We start from the raw sequence: 23,764 nt of genomic DNA, 5'->3' as shown, positions 1-23,764 counted from the left end.
CGGTTGGGTCCCGCAGGGGTCAAGCCCGGCAACGCGGTCGCCGCGCGCAACTGCTGTATACTGCGTGGGAGCAAGACATGACTGCCAATTCCGAACGGCAGGGGGCAGCAATGGAGAACATCGCTGAGAGCATGGAGCGTGTGGCCCGATCTGTGCTCCCCCCTGCTAGGCAGGTGCTTCTCCAGCAGCAGGCGGCATGGTCCATGGCCCGCTCGCTCAGGCTGGGCATGGCGGCCTCAGACAGGGCACGCCAGGCTGAAATGTCGTCTCTGCATCAAGCAATTGCTGCTCACGCAGAGGCGCACATGGATGCCCTGAGGGAGGAGTATGCTTCCCTCAGATACACTCTGGGTGTCCTTATGATGTCCCAGAGGCAGCAGGCAGAGGAGAGGTTTGCACAGCTTGAGCGTACCATCTCGGCTGAGCTACAGGCTTGCCGGGAGGTGCAGCGGTTGTCCAGCCAGGCCTTGCAGGAGGACCTCCGTGTTACACGTGCTACCTTGCAAGAGGAAGCACGTGTATCACGGGAGGTTCTGCATGCAGACCTACGTCACATCGCCACACAGAACCAGGCTCACCCGTCCGGCAGACTTGCTGCCGACAAGGGGCAAGCTGCGGCTAGGCGTGGCCAGGCTACTGTGCCACGTCCTCCTTTCCAGGATGAGCCAGACTCGGACGACCATCTATCTCCCACATAGGTCGTGCTGTCCAGGCGTTGAGCCCATGGAGGATTTTTTTTTGGCTCAGCATCATCGCATGTGGATGTTGAGCAGCACCCTGTACCTCCCCCCTCCTGGGTGCCTCCCCTCCCCCCCGGGTCGTATGTGGCCATTTTTGATTTTTCTTTTAGTTTAGTTAGTTAAGTTTCTGTTTGATAGTTAGTTTAAATAGGTAATGTAGGTTTTCCATAGTTAGTGTAATTAGTTAATAGTTGATTTAGTTTAAAATTGCTAGTCTATTGTGCTTTCATGTGACGGTGCGGTGCTTTGTGGCTTTTGAAGGCATCCACTGTCTGTTCCAGCTGGGCCCTTCATGGTTGTCTTGTGTATGTGTTTGCTGCTTGGGTTCCTTGACTCACATATGCCACTCCTGCCTCCCTTATCCATGGGCTCGCAAGGATGGTTCGGTGTTACAGCATTTTACACAAGGACCTTGGACTGTCATATCTGTGGCATGTCTGGTGCTGTGTGACTTGTGTTGACACCCCTAGTGGGGATGATTTAGGTGTCATTGTCCACTGTTCAGCTTTTGTTAGATGGGGTGTGTCATGATTAATGTGGACATTGATTGCTATGCATTCTGTAGTATGTTTCATATCTTTCCTGTACATGTGCCTGTTTCAATTCATGCTGTAGATAGTGTTCCACACTTTGGAGGTGAAAGACGGATTGATGGTGTGATTTGTGATGTGACTCTCTGACATGGTCAAGTAATGAGATGCCCGATGAGACACACACATATGACTTTGAAGCATTAATCATGTGTTTCATGCCCTTTCTGCATGGGGATGAGCCTCCAGAGCACCTTTGCCAGCAGACATGGCCCATTGGACGACGGAATTCTGGACCCATTTTTTGGTGCCCACATGCACATGTGTGCAGAAGCAGAGGCACAGTGATTGCAGACCCACATCCTAGAACTGCTGACATGTTCCAAGGAACTCCAGGCAAGGTGAGCATCACAGGGGGGCCACGACACAGCAAAGCTTGCACCAGGCGAGTTGCACATGCAGGCTTAGTCACAGCACTGAGGGTGAGCTTAGGTGAATATTGGTGTTGAAGCACACAATGCAGCTCAGATGTGTTTGTGGACTGATGGCTGCTGATAGTAGGGTTGTCTGGGACACATGCAGGGGCAGTGGCACATACCCTCCGGTACACCAAGGTCCATTGAGGCCCTTGTATCAACCATGTAGCCTTCCGAGACATGGAAAGGGACAGCTCACAGGGACATACAGCAAGGGACATACTCGGGTGCAGTGCATGTCTTTTCCACGTACTTCATGATAAATGCACTGCCAACTTTGTTTCGGTCATGGTGGTACGCAACTTGCTCTGTAGTGATGGCTTGCTATATGGGTCTGTCTGCTTACCCAGGGAACATTGCATGTTGTGTGAATTGTGACACATTGGTGTTCCATTTGCCATGCACCCAGCAGCGGCTGCCTTACTGCATTGACTGTGTATGACCCGTCACAGGGGTGATGTTATATATGGGTACGAAGCATCAACCACAGATTGTCTGTTTGTAGAGTAGTCTGTTGCTATGGGGCATGTTTGGTGTTGTGTTTTTGTGCAATTGGCACGTACAGGCTGTTGACTGTGTCTCTCTTTGCAGCATTGCAGTGCTCCTGTAACCGGACCTGAGAGTGCGCAGGCAGGAGGCCAGCACTCAAAACCAGTGTCTTGTTGTTTTTCTTACGAACTGCTCTGCATAGGCTTGCTGGGGAGTGTACTGATGCATGGATGTATGTGTGGTTCAATTTGGTATGTTTTTTTCTCCCTAATCACCCGTGATCCTATGCAATTTTGAAACCTGTACCCTCTACCCGGTGTTCCTGCTTCCCGTGCCTATCCAAGCAACGTTCCCTGACCCTCTTTCCCCACTGGGGTTGCGGATGCCTGTGTAAGCCCCAAACTTGCAGGCGCCAAAACCCTAGAGGGGGTGGTTGGTTCGTACCACTCCTGAGCCTGGACTACAGAAGGCCATGACAATGATGTCCAAGTCAGTTTGGATTGTGTATGTGTTCATGCAGGTTGTACATTTTCGTGCATTCCCTAGTTTCATGTTTCATTCCTCCTCCCCTCTCCTGCCGCTCATTCCAGTCATCCAGTGTGTCAACACCTGTCCCGACTGCATATCCCTGAACCTCCTTCCCCACCAGGGTCTCAGGGGCCTGTGTGAGTCTGACCTTGCAGGCACCCGGGACATGGTGGGGGTGGTTGTTTTGTGACACTCCCGCGCCTGTACAGGGGACCTGTGACAGTAGACATCCATTCATGGTGCATCGTCCTATGTCATGTACCACACATGTCTCACATCCTGTCGTGACATTGTTTTGCTGTGCTACCTTGGTTGTTGCATCATTGTGGTAGTACTTGGCCTTTGTGAGGTACTGCTACGTCAAGTCATCTACTGGAGGGTGTTTGGGTTCGTTTTTATGCCTTGGATTTTGTGATTTTGGAAATGAGTGTGGATTCTGAGGGTTCAGGCATCTTTTTACACACAAGGTGGGAGATGGTGACGAAGGGTAAAGGTGATCCTGTGGCCAGGTGGAATTGAGGTTTGGTGGCTCCATGACCCAGGTGCAGTTGTTCAATGGGTCATGGTCATTTGTGAGGGAGGGGGGGGTTGTTGTTGATAGTTGCCTTGCCCTGCAGTGTGATGGGAACTCTGACATAGTAATGGTGGTATCCTATGTACATGTTGTGTTCTGCTGATCAATGCCTGTTCATGTGTTGTGTTTTCCTTTCAGGTGCGAGGGGATAGTTGTGGTTTGACATGCTGGGGTGTACACATGGTGGATGTTCACATGTGATGTGTAGGGAACACTGATGGTCACTTGAGTGCACATGCATATGTGGAGTGCATGTCCTTGCAGAACCACACACTTGCACTCTGATGCACTACATGTACTCCCACCCTTGCATATCCACGTGTACACTGTTTGCCTTCTGGTGCCCACTGTGTCCCGGCAGCACATGTTCTGTGAACGATCATGGATCCAGTACATGCCTAATTGGCTGTTTGACGTGGTCTGTCACTTAGATGTGATGCTCAGGGTGTGCATCACACACAATGGCTGTTCACTGTGCTGTGCGCTGAGCAGTGTGATGCAGGAGTAGGACACTGCACACATGAGCTGCAGTGTTGATTTTGCAATGCATAATGTGCATGTAGACAGGCATTCATTGTGATGTTACGTCTACGACTGTTGTAATGCATTTGGAAATGACTTATTTTGGGTGGGAGGTTGTTGGTCTGTCATTTCATCTGATTCCGGGTCAGGCAGCAGTGTCCGATGCCACTGTGCATTTAGGACATGGCAATGTGTACCTTATCGTTACTGCATTGGTGTATGGGTATTGCGTGCCATGTCATGTTGATGTTTGGAGGGTTTGAGTGACATGACAGTGATGGCCATGGCCTGTTTTGCAGGTGTGTGTGATGCACACCTTGCATGTCTGTGTCATCCGCTTCTCAGAGCAACTAGCTGGGGGTAGATTTCTCTCCACAGCAGGGCTCTCCCCCTGGAACAGACTTCCGGCCTGACTTGAACTTGAGGGGAATCATCTGCAGTTCTGGAAGCACCTCAAGACCTTCCTCTTTGCTTCTGCTTACTGTCTGCCTCTCCCTTGCAGAATTCTCCACTGGAACTGCACAGGAGCTGCAACTGGCCCACTCTCACCGACCTCGGTCCCTGGCCCAGCCACTCTCCACTTGCACTGCCTCCCTGGCAACCCCTGCACTGCAGTACTGTCTCGCTATCCCTACAGCCCTTCCTTCCCAGCACTTGTCTGCACTTACCTTTGTAGTTGCCACCAGGCGACCTATGTATTATTTTTTTGGGCTACTTCCCCTGTACTGGACTCCCCCCCACCCTTCCCCTTGCACTTTTCCCATTCCCCCTACCCCTGCACTTGCACAATCCCAATGACACCTGGCCTAGTAGTACCGTTCCCTGTGTTCCCTTGTTCCCCCCTCCCTGCCTCATTGCGCCTTTGAATACTTGTGTATGGCCCATATCATGTCATATGTCATATGTGTGCCTTTTGGTCACACAGGATAGCTTGTGTTTAAGTAGCTAGGGATGCAGACGATGTGGCACTTCCATGGCAACTTTCTCAGGGTGGTAGGGTTGTGACAGTTAACTGTCTCTTTGTCATCATTGATTGTCACCTGGTATGTGCCAGACCTGTGTGCACTCCGCAGGGGTGGGAGTTTAGGTGAAAAATGTGGCCACAAGCTGGGTCCGGGCTTCCTCGCCACGTGCCCTGTCCCCTCCCATGGCAGCGCCTGTGGTTGGGGATGTGGGGGCACCACCATGTCCACCGGGACGCCCTGCCGTGTTGCAACATTGTGCAGGACACATGCTGCCACAATGATCCTGCACACTACTGGTGGTGCATAGAGTAGTTGCCCACCAGAGCGGTCAAGGGAGCGGAAACGTGACTTGAGCACTCCGAATGTGCGCTCCACTATGCCCCTGGTTGCAATATGTGTGGCGTTGTATCTTACCTGGGGTGGTGTGGTGGGGTTCCGGATTGGCGTCATCATGTGGTTGCTCAGAGGGTAGGCACTGTCCCCTGGGGAGGTGATAATAGTTGAGATTATTAGGGTTTGGAGATTTGTCTGTGTGTGACTTGCATGCATGTGCAAGGGCATTTGTACTGACCTAGGAGCCATGTGTCGACATGCTGCCCAGCTTCCAGGGCCCGGCTCAGGGCGGACATTCTGTATATGAAACTGTCATGGGTGGAGCCAGGGTAGTTTGCATAGACAGAGGTGATGATTCCCTTTGCATCACATACCACCTGTACATTGATGGAATGCCAGTGCTTGCGGTTTTGGTAGATGTGCTCAATGCCCTAGGTGGACGTAGGGCCACATCAGTGCAATCTATGGCACCGAGCACTTTGGGGAAGTGTGCCACCCTGAAAAAATCCAGGACAACGGCCTGCCTTTCTGCAGGTGTTCTGGGCATGTATATGTGCCTGCGGACTGAGGGGCGCGCTCTCATGATTGCCAGTACCTGGTGTAGGCAGCGTGACTGCGTGGCCTGTGAGACCCCCCCCACTATGTCAGTAGTCCGCTGAAATAACCCAGTGGCCAAAAAATGCAGGGCATTGAGCAGCTTCTCCAAGGGGCTCAATGCTTGGGAGCAAAGGGTGGGGGATGTGAGGTCATCTTCCCACTCCCTGACCAGGTCTAGGATGATATGGGGTGGAAACCTATACCTGCCATAGACCTGGTCGTCAGGCATCCCAAAAAGGCTTGTCCGTGGTGCGAAAATGCGTGCCCTGGCTATTCTCCTCCTCCTGCGGTGTCCCAAGATCAGTGCAGCGACAAATGGGGCGTTCATCGTAGCTGTATATACGCGTTTGTTGTTTGCGCACACTTTTATGCTGTGCACGGGGACGCTTCCGCCTGCCTTCGTGTGGCACGTCTTTTTCCGTGCGCGGGTTTCCCGTATTCGGATACGGTCCGAGTGTCATCGCGTGTCATCGGAGGGGAGTGAGCGTACACGCAACTGGCCTGGGTACGTGTGTTTCGGGATTCGCGGGAAGTTCCACACGCGATTAGCCTGGGTACGTGTGTTCCGGGGTGCCGGGAACTTTCACACGCGATTGGTGGAAATCCACGTGTGTTCTGTCATCACGTGCAATGAGGGAAACACCTGCGCGCGTCACGTCACAGACGCGCTCACGCGCTAAGGGCCTTTGGTCCAATGAAATCGCATATGCGTGCTGCCGTGCATACGCGCATGGGCCCTTTCCTCGTATTACACGCGGACGTGCAGTTTTTCACGCACGCTGAAATGCGCATGCACGTCTGTATGCGTCACGTCACAGGGGCGCTTGCGCTTGTGGGGCCTTCTGTCCAATGAAAATGCGTATGCGTGCAGACGCGCTTACGCGCTAAGGGCCTTTCCTCGAATTACACGCTGACGTGCAGACTTTTCACGTGTCAAATCACTCCGTATCAAGCTGGCCACGCGTAAGCACACGGAAGACCACGCTCCTGCCCAGAAGGGCGAACTACTGCCCCCCAGAGCCCCGAGCACGCTCCCACCTGCCATCTGCTGCTGCCTGACTGCCTGCTGCCCATGTGCCCTGCCATTTGCTGCCTGCACATCAGCCAGGGGTGCTGTTGCTGTGACCACCCCTGCTGTAACCAAAGACTCCCGACTGGGATTCCATCGCTCCACAGCCCAGCCCCAGGACCCATTTGCCCACCCGCTCCTGCCTCTGGGGTTGTCATGTTGGGCCAAACACCATCTGTGACCACTGACAACCCCCGGCCAGAGAGGCAGAGGGGCACCAGCTTCAGTGCCACCGAAGTTGGTGTCCTGGTGGAGCAAGTCCTGGGGCAGTATGATGCCCTCTTCGGAAGTTCCCGCGCCGACAAGGAAGGACGGACTCGGATCTGGACTGACATCGTGACTGCCATCAACGCGGAGGGGGTGGCAGTCCGCGACTTACAACATGTCAGGAAGCGCTGGGAGGACTTCAGGTCCAGGACCCTGAACAAGGCCTGGCGCCTCTTGAAGGCAGCGGATGCCAAGGGGCGCCGGGGCCACTTGTCGGAAGAACAGATGAGGGTCCTGGAACACATATCCCCAGCGCTCCACGTCCAGGTCCTAGAGAAGCAGACTCGTCTGGAGTCGAGCGGTGAGTGTACATGCATCCTGATTGTGAGCAGTGCGTGTGGTGATTATTCAGTAGTGTGCAGGTTGCACATCTGTTTGTATGGGCTCGAGTATGGGTGGGGGTGTACAGGGCCGTGGGGCTGACACATGCGAGGGCTGTAATGTGTGAGACATTGATGGTGCTTGTGTGTGTAGGCTTGCATGCCAAATGCAGTTGTGTGGGCACACATGTTTGGATGAATGTGTATGTAAGCAGACATGTCCGTGATGTCACGCATGTATGTTGTTTTCGGCTGCATGTATCAGCACTGTGTACATGTGCATGTGTGTGTATTTGACAAGGGTGCAACAGTGATGCAACATGGATGCATGTGACAGCGGTATGTGGAAACCTGATTGGCAGATGTGACATGGATGCCCGTCTGAACAGTGCGACACTTGGCAGAGGTGTACACATGCATGCAAGTGTGGTGGTGTGTGTACATGTGTGGTGCACTTCCTGTGTTGCATGTGATGTCTGGCTCACCTTTGGCTGCTCATGCTGTTGTATGTGTATGGATGGTGGTGGCAGTTGCGATATGGCTGTGGTATGGCTCATGTGTGCGAGTTGTAATGACATGTGTGTTGGGGATTGTGATGAGATGTCTGAGGTTTGCCAATGGCACTCATGTACAACTGTCATGTGTGTATGTGTCCATTGTACAGTGCCCTGATGCCTGTGTTTTGTTTCTCCCTGTCTGCAGCGTCAACTGATGAAGAGGGCGGAGAAGGTGCTGTGGAGCACAGCGGCGGGGATCCCACCGCCAGCTGGAGACGCAAGGCCCGGCTCCCCTCCCAGGTTGTCATCTCGTCGGGGAGTGAGGAGTCCGGTGCCGCGTCCCAGGCCGCAGCTGCCGGGGGGAGGTCCAAGAGGCGGAGGTTGGAGTTGGACTCCTCGGCAGCAGAAGGGGCAGCTGGGACCCCACAGGGCCCAACAGGGGAAGATGGCACAGAGTCATCCAGGTTGGTGGGGGGTTTGGTGGAGGAGGACGCCGTGCAAGCACCAGAGACGGGGTCTGGAGGTGGGGATCCCACTGGTGCTAGTGGTGCAGAGCAGGACCAGGGACAGGAGGCAGCACAGGCCGCTGTGGAGGTGCCTGTGTGCAATCCTGTCCCCGATCCTGTCCCTGCATCATCTTGCACCAGCAGGGATGCCTACGTCCAGACCCGTTTTCAGGCAGGGGATGAGCTCACGTCAACTGGCCTTCCTCTGCCTGCGGACGTGGCTATCCAGGTCCGGGTTGAGCCTGTCCTGGCTGGTGTGGCGTTGCGTCAACGGGCCATGCGAGGTGACCTGCAGTCTTTTCATGGAGAGACTGCACGTCATCTCGAATGGCTCGTTGACCACGTCAGCCTGCTGGGACAGGTCACCCAGGCCGGATTCCTCCGTCTGATGGGGCTTGCTCCGACCCCCTCCTCAACTGGACCCCCTCGCGCCAGTCGTCCTCTGTGCCATCTTCCCACCCATCAGTCACCTGGATGCCCTGTGGAGCTGCCTCTGACGGTGCGGCCAGGCTGGTGGAGGAGGCATCCCTGCCACAGTCGGGAGTCGGACGTCCAGCAGGGGTGGCCACATCAACAACTGCACCCCAGCCGGCGGAGGACGTGCAGGCAGCAGGAGGCAGTGCACGGGCAGAGGCACAGCAGCAGCAGCAACGTGGTGGGAGCCATGAAGGCTCGGGGCCTTCAACATCGGAGGGGCAGGCATCGGCCGGAGGGCAGGTTGATCCAGGACGGGGTGTGTCTTCTGTGTGGCAGCGGTTGGGCCAGCAGATAGGTGTGGAGCGGCGGCGGGCGGAAGAGGCGCGGCTCGCAATGGTCAGGGCAGAGAACTCCATGCGGAGGTCCCTGAGGCGGCCCGAGTGCCTCGAGGCAATCCGCAGGGGGTTGGAGGAGGAGACAGCGTCGTCCCTGCGGACCCTCAGGGCCATGGAACAGGACCGCCTCCGGGACATCGAACAGGAGTTCGATGATGCCCTGGCCCGGAACACCACGGAGTGAGCCGCTGGACTTGCCCGCCGCCTTTGTATATAGTTCTTTAGTTTTAGGTTTCCTTTGTTTCTTATTATGATTTGGAGTCGACGGACACTGCTCCACTTTTTGTATATAGTTGCATTTTAGTTAGGGTTTTTTGTAGGTTTCCTTTGTTCAGTTGGGCTCATGGACCCTTGGATGTTTTGTACATAGTTCTTCATTGGATTGATTTTTTTTTTAATGTGACTTTGGACAACATTTTTTTGGATTTGGATTTGTAGTTTTTATTTTTTTAGACGGACATGCAGCTTCTCTTTTTTTCATTGCCATTGTAGTTTGTTTCATTTAATTTGCATTCTTTTTTTTTTAATACAATTTTGTTTTCATACTTCACTGTGTGGTATCATCTCATTGGTTTCATGCATGTCATGTTGGGTGTTTTCCCATTCAATTGCAACCATTGTGTGTGACGGACATGGGTTCATTTGCTTTATGGACATTGGGGGTGTAACATGTAATTTCAATTTCCATGTGGGTGAATGGGTTACTTGGTAGGGCTTTTTGGCTGTGGAGGCTGACCATAACGCACATGATTGGGGATTGTGAGGACCTGGTGGAGGCTGCCCATGGTGGCTGGGGGGTGGGGGTGATAAGGGACATGAGTGGGGGCCTGGTGGGGGCTGGCCATGGTGGCTGGGGGGTGGGGGTGGTGGGAGACATGAGTGGGGGCCTGGTGGAGGCTGCCCATGGTGGCTGGTGGGTGGGGGTGGTGGGAGACATGAATGGGGGCCTGGTGGGGGCTGCCCATGGTGGCTGGTGGGTGGGGGTGGTGGGAGACATGAATGGGGGCCTGGTGGGGGCTGCCCCACACTGCTGGGGGGTGGGGGTGGTGGGGAACATGAGTTGGACATGGGTGGGGGCCTGCTGGCAGGTGCCCCACAGTGCTGGGGGGTGGGGGTGGTGGGGAACATGAGTTGGACATGGGTGGGGGCCTGCTGGCAGGTGCCCCACAGTGCTGGGGGGTGGGGGTGGAGGGAGACATGGGTGGGGGCCTGGTGGAGGCTGCCCCTGCACTGCTGGGGGGTGGGGGGTGGGAGACATGGGTGGGGGCCTGGTGGAGGCAGCCCCTGGGGAGTGGGGGGTGGGGGTGGTGGGAGACATGGGTGGGGGGCTGGTGGAGGCTGCCCCTGGTGGCTGGGGGGTGGGGGTGCTGGGAGACATGGGTGGGGGCCTGGTGGAGGCTGCCCCTGGGGAGTGGGGGGTGGGGGTGGTGGGAGACATGGGTGGGGGCCTGGTGGAGGCTGCCCCTGCACTGCTGGGGGGTCGGGGGGGTGGGAGACATGGGTGGAGGCCTGCTGGCAGATGCCCCACAGTGCTGGGGGGTGGGGGTGCAGGGGTACATGAGTTGGACATGGGTGGGGGCCTGCTGGCAGGTGCCCCACAGTGCTGGGGGGTGGGGGTGGTGGGGAACATGAGTTGGACATGGGTGGGGGCCTGCTGGCAGGTGCCCCACAGTGCCGGGGGGTGGGGGTGCAGGGGTACATGAGTTGCACATGGGTGGGGGCCTGCTGGCAGGTGCCCCACAATGCTGGGGGGTGGGGGTGCTGGGAGACATGGGTGGGCCTGGTGGAGGCTGCCCCTGGGGAGTGGGGGGTGGGGGTGGTGGGAGACATGGGTGGGGGCCTGGTGGAGGCTGCCCCTGGTGGCTGGGGGGTGGGGGTGCTGGGAGACATGGGTGGGGGCCTGGTGGAGGCTGCCCCTGCACTGCTGGGGTGTGGGGTGGTGGTAGACATGGGTGGGGACCTGGTAGAGGCTGCCCCTGCACTGCTGGGGGGTGGGGGTGGTGGGAGACATGGGTGGGGGCCTGGTGGAGGCTGCCCCTGGGGAGTGGGGGGTGGGGGTGGTGGGAGACATGGGTGGGGGCCTGGTGGAGGCTGCCCCTGGTGGCTGGGGGGTGGGGGTGCTGGGAGACATTGGTGGGGGCCTGGTGGAGGCTGCCCCTGCACTGCTGGGGGGTGGGAGACATGGGTGGGGGCCTGGTGGAGGCTGCCACTGGGGAGTGGGGGGTGGGGGTGGTGGGAGACATGGGTGGGGGCCTGGTGGAGGCTGCCCCTGCACTGCTGGGGAGGGTGGGAGACATGGGAGGGGGCCTGCTGGCAGGTGCCCCACAGTGCTGGGGGGTGGGGGTGCAGGGGTACATGAGTTGCACATGGGTGGGGGACTGCTGGCAGGTGCCCCACAGTGCTTGGGGGTGGGGGTGGTGGGAGACATGGGTGGGGGCCTGGTGAGGCTGCCCCTGGGGAGTGGGGCGTGGGGGTGGTGGGAGACATGGGTGGGGGCCTGGTGGAGGCTGCCCCTGGTGGCTGGAGGGTGGGGGTGCTGGGAGACATGGGTGGGGGCCTGGTGGAGGCTGCCCCTGCACTGCTGGGGGGTGGGGGGTGGGAGACATGGGTGGGGGCCTGGTGGAGGCTGCCCCTGGGGAGTGGGGGGTGGGGGTGGTGGGAGACATGGGTGGGGGCCTGGTGGAGGCTGCCCCTGGTGGCTGGGGGGTGGGGGTGCTGGGAGACATGGGTGGGGGCCTGGTGGAGGCTGCCCCTGCACTGCTGGGGGGTGGGGGGTGGGAGACATGGGTGGGGGCCTGGTGGAGGCTGCCCCTGACGGCTGGGGGGTGGGGGTGCTGGGAGACATGGGTGGGGGCCTGGTGGAGGCTGCCCCTGCACTGCTGGGGGGGGTGGGAGACATGGGTGGGGGCCTGCTGGCAGGTGCCCCACAGTGCTGGGGGGTGAGGGTGATAGGGGACATGAGTGGGGGCCTGGTGGGGGCAGGCCATGGTGGGTGGGGGGTGGGGGTGGTGGGAGACATGGGTGGGGGCCTGGTGGAGGGTGCCCCACACTGCTGGGGGGGTGGGGGTGGTGGGAGACATGAGTGGGGGCCTGGTGGAGGCTGCCCATGGTGGCTGGTGGGTGGGGGTGGAGGGAGACATGAGTGGGGGCCTGGTGGGGGCTGCCCCACACTGCTGGGGGGGTGGGGGTGGTGGGGAACATGAGTTGGACATGGGTGGGGGCCTGCTGGCAGGTGCCCCACAGTGCTGGGGGGTGGGGGTGGTGGGGAACATGAGTTGGACATGGGTGGGGGCCTGCTGGCAGGTGCCCCACAGTGCTGGGGGGTGGGGGTGCAGGGGTACATGAGTTGCACATGGGTGGGGGCCTGCTGGCAGGTGCCCCACAGTGCTGGGGGGTGGGGGTGGTGGGAGACATGGGTGGGGGCCTGGTGGAGGCTGCCCCTTGGGAGTGGGGGGTGGGGGTGGTGGGAGACATGGGTGGGGGCCTGGTGGAGGCTGCCCCTGGTGGCTGGGGGGTGGGGGTGCTGGGAGACATGGGTGGGGGCCTGGTGGAGGCTGCCCCTGCACTGCTGGGGGGCAGGTGGGAGACATGGGTGGGGGCCTGCTGGCAGGTGCCCCACAGTGCTGGGGGGTGGGGGTGGTGGGGAACATGAGTTGGACATGGGTGGGGACTTGCTGGCAGGTGCCCCACAGTGCTGGGGGGGTGGGGGTGGTGGGGAACATGAGTTGGACATGGGTGGGGGCCTGCTGGCAGGTGCCCCACAGTGCTGGGGGGTGGGGGTGCAGGGGTACATGAGTTGGACATGGGTGGGGGCCTGCTGGCAGGTGCCCCACAGTGCTGGGGGGTGGGGGTGGTGGGGAACATGAGTTGGACATGGGTGGGGGCCTGCTGGCAGCTGCCCCACAGTGCTGGGGGGTGGGGGTGCAGGGGTACATGAGTTGCACATGGGTGGGGGCCTGCTGGAAGGTGCCCCACAGTGCTGGGGGGTGGGGGTGGTGGGAGACTTGAGTGGGGGCCTGGTGGGGGCTGCCCCTGCACTGCTGGGGGGGTGGGGGTGGCGGGAGACATGAGTGGGGGCCTGGTGGGGGCTGCCCCTGCACTGCTGGGGGTGGGGGCGATAGGGGACATGAGTGGGGGCCTGGTGGAGGGTGCCCCACAGTGCTGGGGGGTGGGGGTGCAGGGGTACATGAGTTGGACATGAGTGGGGGCCTGCTGGCAGGTGCCCCACAGTGCTGGGGGGTGGGGGTGGTGGGGAACATGAGTTGGACATGGGTGGGGGCCTGCTGGCAGGTGCCCCACAGTGCTGTGGGGTGGGGTGGTGGGGAACATGAGTTGGACATGGGTGGGGGCCTGCTGGCAGGTGCCCCACAGTGCTGGGGGGTGGGGGTGGTGGGGAACATGAGTTGGACATGGGTGGGGGCCTGCTGGCAGGTGCCCCACAGTGCTGGGGGGTGGGGGTGCACGGGTACATGAGTTGCACATGGGTGGGGGCCTGCTGGCAGGTGCCCCACAGTGCTGGGGGTGGGGGTGCAGGGGTACATGAGTTGGACATGGGTGGGGGCCTGCTGGCAGGTGCCCCACAGTGCTGGGGGGTGGGGGTGCAGGGGTACATGAGTTGGACATGGGTGGGGGCCTGCTGGTAGGTGCCCCACAGTGCTGGGGGGTGGGGTTGGTGGGGAACATGAGTTGCACATGGGTGGGGGCCTGCTGGCAGGTGCCCCACAGTGCTGGGGGGTGGGGGTGGTGGGGAACATGAGTTGGACATGGGTGGGGACCTGCTGGCAGGTGCCCCACAGTTCTTGGGGGTGGCGGTGCAGGGGTACATGAGTTGGATATGGGTGGGGGCCTGGTGGAGGCTGCCCCTGGTGGCTGGGTGGTGGGGGTTGTGGGAGACATGGGTGGGGGCCTGTGGAGGGTGCCCCTGGTGGCTGGGGGTGCAGGGGGACATGCGTTGGTGGGCAGTAGTGCAAGTTGCCATGTGGGTTGGCTGGGGGGCATGGCCATGGTGGATGGGGTGCCTGCAGGACATGTGCAGGCTAGGCCCCAGTGGTGTGAGCCACCTGCAGGGGCCGTGGAGGGTGTAGAGGGAACACCTGGGAGGGCCCACACGTGCAATTCACATGTGGTGCTCCCCGCGCAACCCTGTAATGCACATACCCTGATGGAATCACGTGTCGAACTTCCCCTGCACCCCTGTAATACACGTACCCTGATGGAATCACGTGTGTAACTTCCCCTGCACCCTGAAATACAAGTACCCTGCTGATATCGCGTGTGGAACTTCACGCGCACCCCTGAAATACACGTACCCTGCTGAAATCGCGTGTGGAACTTCCCCTGCACCCTGAAATACACATACCCTGATGGAATCGCGTGTGGAACTTCCCGCGCACCCCTGGAATACACGTACCCTGCTGATTTTGCGTGTGAAACTTCCCCCGCACCCTGAAATACACGTACCCTGCTGATATCGCGTGTGGAACTTCACGCGCACCCCGAAATACACGTACCCTGATGGAATCGCGTGTGGAACTTCCTGCGCACCCCTGAGATACGCGTACCCTGCTCGCACTGGCCCAATCGCGTGTGGAAATTCCCGCGCACCCTGAAATACACATACCCTGATGGAATCGCGTGTGGAACTTCCCGCGCACCCCTGGAATACACGTACCCTGCTGATTTTGCGTGTGAATCTTCCCCCACACCCTGAAATACACGTACCCTGCTGATATCGCGTGTGGAACTTCACGCGCACCCCGAAATACACATACCCTGATGGAATCGCGTGTGCAACTTCCCACGCACCCCTGAGATACGCGTACCCTGCTCGCACGGGCCCAATCGCGTGTGGAAATTCCCGCGCACCCCTGAAATACACATACCATGATGAAATCGCGTGTGGAACTTCCCGCGCACCCCTGAAATACGCGTACCCTGCTCGCACGGGGCCAATCGCGTGAGGTACTTCCCGCGCACCCCAGTGATACACGTAGCCCGCTTGCTGTGCTGGTACAGGGTTAGCGCAGCCTTTTGCGCTGGATTAGGTATATTGATGGCTTTCACCTGCGCGAGAGGCGTTCTTGGGGGCGTAGCTGGCGCTGCTGCAGGGTCGCTGCGCCACTGTGCGCCACGGCTGGTTTTGGTGGCTGGAATCCATGAATACGCTGTGCGCGGAAATGGATTTTAGCGCACGCGGCTGGCGCAGGGATTCGCACGCGCACACTGTGCGCCAGCCGCGTGCGCCACTTGTGCGCTGGATTCTATGAATTACCCCCTTGGTCGAGTCTCTCCCAGGGGTTATTCACCCAAGAACAAGTCATTGGGCTGTGTTCGTGCTGGTAGAGAGATTCCCAGACCCCCCTTTGTTTTGCTTTGCATGTTACCTCTGGTGGCTCGTTGCTTCTCTTGCTTTCTCTGTGGGATGCCTCCTTGTCTTGGTGCTTTCAAATGCCTGTCTCCTCTTGTGCTTTCTCTGTTGGCTGATGCCTCTCAAACATTGCCGCACATTCCATGTCCCACATGCGGCCGTCTTGGGTGCAGACATGGTTAGGTCCTCTGTGTACTACCTTGGTTGGGCGACTGATCTTGGATCACGTCACTTGATCGTTGAGCGGCAATCGAATTTTGATCCAGTCCCCCTCTCTGACTTCTCAACATTGGGTTGCTCTCTACTGGTTGCTCCATTTTTTCATCTGGGCCTTGTTGTTCTCTATCCTCTCTACCATATTTTCATTATTCACCTCTTTGTCCTCCCAAATGCTAGCCAACCATGGAGGTACCAGCATGGACGCCGCTCTCCTCCCCCTCAGCATGCTGAAGGGTGACACTTAGGTGACACCGTTGGGGGTCAATTGGTGGGCTGCTACGGCTTCCTTGATAGTTTTCAGGGGATTCATTCTGGATGCCGTGGCCAGCTGTATTGCCCCCTTGATGAACAGGTTAGCTCCTTCCACAAACCCATTGGCCTGGTGGTAACACAGGTATGTTTCTATTTGTCGTATGTTGTGCCTTTTCATGAATGTCTCAATTTCTCATGAGACTTATTGGACTCCATTGTCAGTGACAACGTCCTTGTGTAGCCCTTCCCTCTGGAGCACGGTTGTCAGAATTTAAATAACAGTTGACATGGTGATATTAGGTACAAATTCAACCTCCACCCACTTTGATAAATAATTGACCATGACCACTCCATAACGAGACATCGCTTCAAAGGGGCCGATAAAGTCTAATCCGTCCTTTTGCCACACCCCTTCCGGAACTTCTGTGGGTATGAGTGGCGCCTGTCTTGTCTTCAACATCTTATCACTGTTCAAGCACTCATGACATAGGTTGATCATTGTGCGAATGTCCTGATCCATGGCTGGCCACCAGTAAGCTTCTCTCACTCTGCGTCACATCATGGTATTCTGTAAATGTCCTCAGTGGGCCCTACACAGTATGACTTTCCTCATTCCCAAGAATCACCGGATCGCCCTTGGTAATCAGACCTTATGCCTCAAATATTTTTTCTGCTATCTTGCAGTATGGCCTCATGCCTTCTGGGATGGCTCTTTCCTCTGCCCACCCTCTCCTGACCCATTCCATGACCTTCACCATTGTGGGGTCTCTGCATGCTTCCTTGTTCCTATGGCCCTCGCTCATTTCCAGGAATTTGGCATTCCTCAGATCCTGAATGGATGCTACCACACATTCATCCTCTAAGAACGTGGTGGCTTTCTCTCTGTTTCCTGGTAACCTGGACAGGCAGCCAGCTTGGGCATTCTTCCACCCTGCTATGTGCACTATGTTGTAGGTGTACTCATGGAACTTTGCTGCAATGCGTGCTAGCTGAGGTGTGGAAGCTTTTGTCCCTCCAGGGCTTAACATGCAGATGAAGGGTTTATGATCCGTGACTAACTTGAATACGAATGCCCAAGATGTAAGTTCTGAAGTGTTCTATGACCCATGCGCAGGCTAACATCTCCTTTTCCACTGTTGAGTGGTTCCTTTCCAGTTTGGACAATACCTTTGATGCAAATGGCACTATGTGTTCTGTATCTCCCCACTTCTGGGTCAGCACGGCGCCCATCCCGTACGCACTGGCGTCGGTGGTGATGATGGTGCCCCACTCGGAATTAAATTGTTGCAGGCATGGTGCTTTCAGTCTTTTCATTAATGGCTTTGACCACTTCCTTCTGTGCCTGGGACCATGTAAACTCAGCTCCTTTCTTGAGCAGCTCTCTCAATGCTGCGGTGACCTCCAAGAAGTATGGCAAGAAACTTTGCGTAATATTCTGCAAGCCCCAAAAGGTTGCAGGTAGGGGTCACCTGAAAGGTAGAGGCAGTGTGCTATGCTCTTGGAATCATTGGTGGATGCCAGCATCTGTCTGAATGGAGGGGACTCCAATAAAGAGGAAGAAAGGGTATATGTAGTGCTTGACCAGTATGTGGTCCCTTAAGAGCATGAAGACAACTGGCCCACACATGTGTGTTATAAGAAGTGTGGTTACCTTGAATGCACTGCAAACAGTAGGGTGTCACTCAGCCCGTGCTTGGGTAGATTTTATTGCAGGATGAGGTTTGTGTACCTGGAGGTCAAAGACAGACATGTCCAGGGCCATATTTAAACGAGAAGAAAGGTTAAAATGTCAATGAAGTACGGGGAATCCTAGAAGACATGGTAGGTGTGAAAGTATACCATGCGCACGTATAGTCTGCTAGGCACCCACTAGTGTGTGTAGGTAGTAAGGGCATACCTGAATGATAGTACACAGGTGTGTAAGTTGCATCTGGGCCACTGTTGTTTCAGCCTTGCAGTCAGCTGGGGTGAAAAGAGGGTGGTGGTCCGTCGTAGTGCCAATAGTGCGGCTGGCAGCCACGGCTCTACATGCTGGCCCCCATCAGTGTCTATATGAGGTAAGGCGGCAGAAAGTAATATGGCCTGCAGGAAAATGGCACTTAAAATCTGTGTCAGATCGATTACCTGGTTTGTCAAAGTGCAGCTGGTATACGTGGCGCATGTGTCTAAAAATGACACCTATCTTCGTAGTTTATGGTTCAAGTTTGAGAGGTGGCCTACGGTAGCATAGCTGGGTAGTCCGTTCCTGTGTCAGGCCCTGAGTGCAGAACACTGAGACGTTGCCATGGTGGTGTCCCAAATCAACACCCCGGGTGGTGCTTATTTAAGGGCAAAGGGCTGGTATTGCTACAAATGTATAAAATATACAGCTTGTCCCTTCTCATTAAGTTGGAAGACTGTGCATATTGAAAGTAAGGGTATGCCATCCGAAGTTGTCGCATGGCAGAACATGATAGTAGCCTGGTGCAGTGATTCACAGATTAGGCTGGAGTATTTTTTTCTAGGTGCTCAGTACATATCCCACAGTAGTGTAGCATACATGTTGCATTACCCTGTACAATCTTCAGTGGACCCCTGCCTTCGACTTTTTCAGGTCAGTTCCTGGAGGGTTAACACTCTCCCATCCTCTTAAGTGTACCCCAATATGTATGCACACAAGCACATCATCTCAGCCACCTCCTCCTCCTCTATGAGAAATAACCTCAATGTTTGGTCTTCCCACTGCAGGGGTCCAACACCTCCCAGGTCCAGATGAAGACAGATCAACATGTTCTACCACCAAAACATCCAAGACAAAGATAACCTCCCTCTGTCCTCACTAATTGATGACTAATTTTAAGTGGCGTCGACCAAGGTTGGGTCAGAGGACCATCAAACAAATCATGCAGGACAATGATCTCGCCACTCTGACCTTTTAGCCACTGTTATCTCCAATTAAACTCGGAGGACAGGTCCACACTAATCCCTAGTCTGGACAACACAGACTACATCACATATTGACAAAGATTGGTGATGTTTTTTATTGATGTTTCCTATGAATGTATCATGGCTTTTAGTTTCTATTAAATGTCCAATTCCAAATATTCTGTTTTCTTTTGTGTTAAAAAAACTAGGAGTCATATCTGTCTGCTAGGCCAATGTATATGTAAAAATGTAGAGTTTTTTTTCTTTTTGTTTGCACTCACAATGTTTGTTGAGTTTCTTATGTCTTTTGTAATTTTAAGAAAAAACTGAGGACATAAAGTTTACCTCACAACAGTGATCAATGAAAAAGAAATTAAAAATAATCAAAATATAGACAATGCAGAATGAGGAAAATAATATTCACTCCCTCACATTGTGTTTAAGGAAAGCCTAAATGATTTTTCTTGCTGAGATAAAGCAATTAACAGCCACTGACTGGCCTCTTTGAATAGACACACACCCAGTGCAGTAGAAATCACTCTATTAGGAAACTTCCTTTGTTATATATTATTTGCCAATCCCAAGTCCCAATATTGGGCTTTTCCCTTTAGTTACTGCAATCGACTCAGAAACAACAAACACTGTTTTGAATTGAACTGAAAGTCCCCTCCCTGAACGAACATGTACATTGTTGGAAGTGGGGCTTTATTTTGTCCCTCACAAACATCTAGATCTGCTGGACACATTCATAGATCTCTTTAAATACTGTAGGAAACTATGTTTTTTTGAAATATTTTGCACATGATGATTCCACTCTTTCGACTGTTCATCCAGATGTTAATGTTTTAAGTATACGAGACGCTGTGGCTGTGGATTGTCTTGTAGAACGGGTAGTGAATCATGTGCAGGAAGGCAGAGTCCCTTTGGATATAGGGCATGAGACATTTTGACATCACAGTCATTTTAAACCCAAGTCAGACTTAATTCACAGACGTATCAATGATAGAAAAATAATTGGTTCCAACCCATTAGGCCCAATATTACTTCTTCACATTTTAAATTATTGAAAGAGTTTAAGAACAATCCAGATTCGGTAATCAAAAAGTCAGATAAAGGGGGGAATTTGGTATTATGGGGAAGCAAGGAATGTGTCAAGGAAGCACACAAGAATATTAAAGACAAACAGTGTTATAAAAAAAGTGTTACCGAACGATCCCACTACATGCCATCTTTCCTGAAGCATGGATAAGTGAATATCACAGGGTGTATAGAATTAGGAGGATTACCAATAGCTGTTTGTCAAATATCCCATGATCACCATATTGTGTTACGCAAAGTGCATAAGCATAAGTCTCACCCTTCAGCTCATTCACCCAGTTTCATTGATTTCTTTCTACTTCCTTTTGTCACTAGCCTTCCATCATACTTTAAAGATACTGGAGATGTCTTAAATAGACTGCCGAATATACCCTGGGAACATAATTTCACACCGGTTGCTTTAGCTGTATCATCTTCATATACAGTAATACAGCAGGAGGATTACATTTGAGCAGCACAGTTATTCCTGCAAAACAGATCAGCAACTTTTAAACAGCATATTGAAATGCTACTGGAAATGATCAATTGTATACTTCGCCATATGCATATGTCCATTTACAATTGAAAAGCACTGTGGTGTGCACTGGGTTTGCTTCCCTATATGCAAATATTATTAATGGATTTTTGCGAGGAAATATTTCTCCTTAATAACTCAAACAACAAATGGAATTAAAGTATTACCATGTGGCTGCAGTACATAGGTCATCTTTTTATACTCTGGCAAGGCCTTATGGAACATCGGCATGAATGTCATCCATTGATTAATGGTAATGATTCCAGTGCATAACAAATAAAGGGCCCGAATCATGGAAAAACATGTGCCGAAAATCTCAGCGCAAGCTGGCGCAAGGTGGCGCAAGCGTGAAAAAGCAAGCGCACGTGCATGCGTGCGATTCAAGGAAGGGCCTGCGCGTGTTTTCCACTGGTGGTGCACCAAATCCGTGTGTGGCGCACACGGGCGCACACGTCATTGCAACAACCCGAGCACCGGGCACAACGCTCACAGGGAAAGCACACAACGTCGGCGCACACACCAAAAAGGGGGCGGGACACGGGGCGTAACACATGGAATGGGGGACAATGCGTGAAAAAGAAGGCGTATCTGGGGAAGTACTGCAGGAAAATACACGGAACGCCCACACGCATGCGAACAACTTGTATCCATGGATTCGAATACGGGAAACAAGCGCACGCTAAAAGACAAGCACAGGTGTCAACACGTCCGCCACATGAAGGCAGGCGGAAGCGTCCCTGCGCACAGTATAACAGGGCGTGCAAAAAACAAACACGTATATATACAGCTACGATGAATGCCCCATTTGTCGCAGCACTGATCGTGGGACACCGCAGGAGGAGGAGAATAGCCAAGGCCCGCTTCCCCCCCCCGGACTAGCCTTTTTGGGATACCTGACAGCCAGGTCTACGGCAGGTATAGGTTTCCACCTCGTATCATCCTAGACCTGGTCAGGGAGTGGGAAGATGACCTTACATCCCCCACCCTGTGCTCCCAAGAATTGAGCCCCTTGGAGAAGGTGCTCAATGTCCTGCATTTTTTGGCCACTGGGTCATTTCAGCGGACTACTGCCATACTGGGGGTATCTCACAGTCCACGCAGTCACGCTGCCTACAGCAGGTGTTGGCAATCATGACTGCGCGCCCCTCAGTCCGCAGGCACATATACATGCCCAGAACACCCGCAGAAAGGCAGGCCGTAGTACAGGACTTTTACAGGGTGGCACACTTCCCCAAAGTGCTCGGTGCCATTGATTGCACCCGTGTGGCCCTACGTCCACCTAGGGCCACTGAGCACATCTATCAAAACCGCAAGCACCGGCATTCCATCAACGTGCAGGTGGTATGCAATGCAAAGAGAATCATTACCTCTGTATATGCAAACTACCCAGGGTCCACCCATGCCAGTTTCATATACAGAATTTCCACCCTGAGCCAGGCCCTGGAAGCTGGACAGCATGGCGACACATGGCTCCTAGGTGAGTACAAATGCCTGTGCACATGCATGCATGTTACACACAGACAAATACACAAACCCCAATAATCACAACCATTATCACCTCTCCAGGGGACAGTGCCTACCCTCTGAGCAACCACATGATGACGCCAATCCGGAACCCCAACACATCACCCCAGGTAAGATAAAATGCTGCCCATATTGCAACCAGGGGCATAGTGGAGCACACATTTGGAGTGCTAAAGTCACGCTTCCGCTCCCTTGACCGCTCTGATGGGCAGCTACTCTATGCCCCCCCAGTAGTGTGCAGGATAATTGTGGCAGCATGTGTCCTGCACAATGTTGAAACACGGCAGGGTTTATCAGTGGACATGGTGGTGCTCCCACATCCCCAACCACAGGCACAGGCGCATATCATGGGAGGGGATAGGGCACGTGGTGAGGCAGCCAAGACCCAGCTTGTGGCTACATTTTTCAACTAAACTCCCATCCCTGCGGAGTGCACACGGGCCTGGCACATACCAGGTGACAATCGATGATGACAAAGAGACAGTCAATTGTCACAACCTTACCGCCCTGAGAATGTTGCCATGGAAGTGCTACATTGTGTGCATCCCTAGCTACTAAAACATGAACAATCGTGTGTGACCAAAAGGAACACATGCAAGGTGTGCATCACACACCCATGCAAAACAAGCCATCACAATCCCTGGTATGTCACCCAAACCCTCCTAAACCACATCACCCTTGTTTGACACACCATGACATGGCAAGCAATAGCAAAAGTCCAACACATTACCAATAATATTCAAAGTGACATGTGATAAATGTAAATTGGCTTCACACAATGACGCCTGTCATGGAATCTGATGAAATGACAGACCAACAACCTCCCACACAAAACAAGTCATACCCAAATGCATTTCAACAGTTGTAGCATGAACATATCAATCAATGCCTGTTCACATGCACATTGGCCAAGGCAAAATCCCTACTCCTGAATACATGTGCTGTGTGCATCTCCTCCAACACACTGCTCAGCACACAGCATAGTGACCAGCCATTGTGTCGGAGACACACCTTGAGCATCACATGAAATGGACAACATAAATAAATAAATAAACAATTGACGCATGTACAGGATCCCCAAATGGTCATAGATCATGTGCTGCCGGGACACAGTGGTCCCCAGAAGGCCAACTGTGTGCACATTTGGACATGGAAGGGTGGATGTACATGTGGTGGAACATAGTGCAACTGTGTGTGTCAGTAGGGACATGCACTCAATACATGCATGTCCAATCAAGTGACCATCAGTGTCCTCTACACATCACATGTGAACAATGCCCATGTGCACACCCCAGCATGTCAAACCACACCAATCCCCTCACACCTGAAAGGTAAACACAACACAGGAACAAGCATTGACCAGCAGAACACATCATGTACATAGGACACCACAATAACAGTGTCAGGGTGCCCATCACACTGTAGGCCAAGACAACTGTCCAACAACCAAACACCCTCCCTCAGTCGCATATCACCATGACCTACTGAACAACTGTGTCTGGGGTATGTAGCCTTCTTCCTTGAAGTCTACCTTGCCACAGGATCACCCTACCCCTTTGTTTTCATCTACCACCTTGCGTGTAAATAGTGTCCAGCACCCTCAGAGGCCACCTTGATTGGCAAAAATACAAAATCGAAGAGAACTCAAAGGAGCCAAACAC

This window comes from Ambystoma mexicanum, chromosome 4p, assembly GCF_040938575.1.
Source record: "Ambystoma mexicanum isolate Mex_15411 chromosome 4p, UKY_AmexF1_1, whole genome shotgun sequence".
NCBI classification, from domain to species: Eukaryota; Metazoa; Chordata; class Amphibia; order Caudata; family Ambystomatidae; genus Ambystoma; species Ambystoma mexicanum.
The sequence above is the reverse complement of the archived record's forward strand: the minus strand, read 5'-3'. Positions refer to the sequence as shown.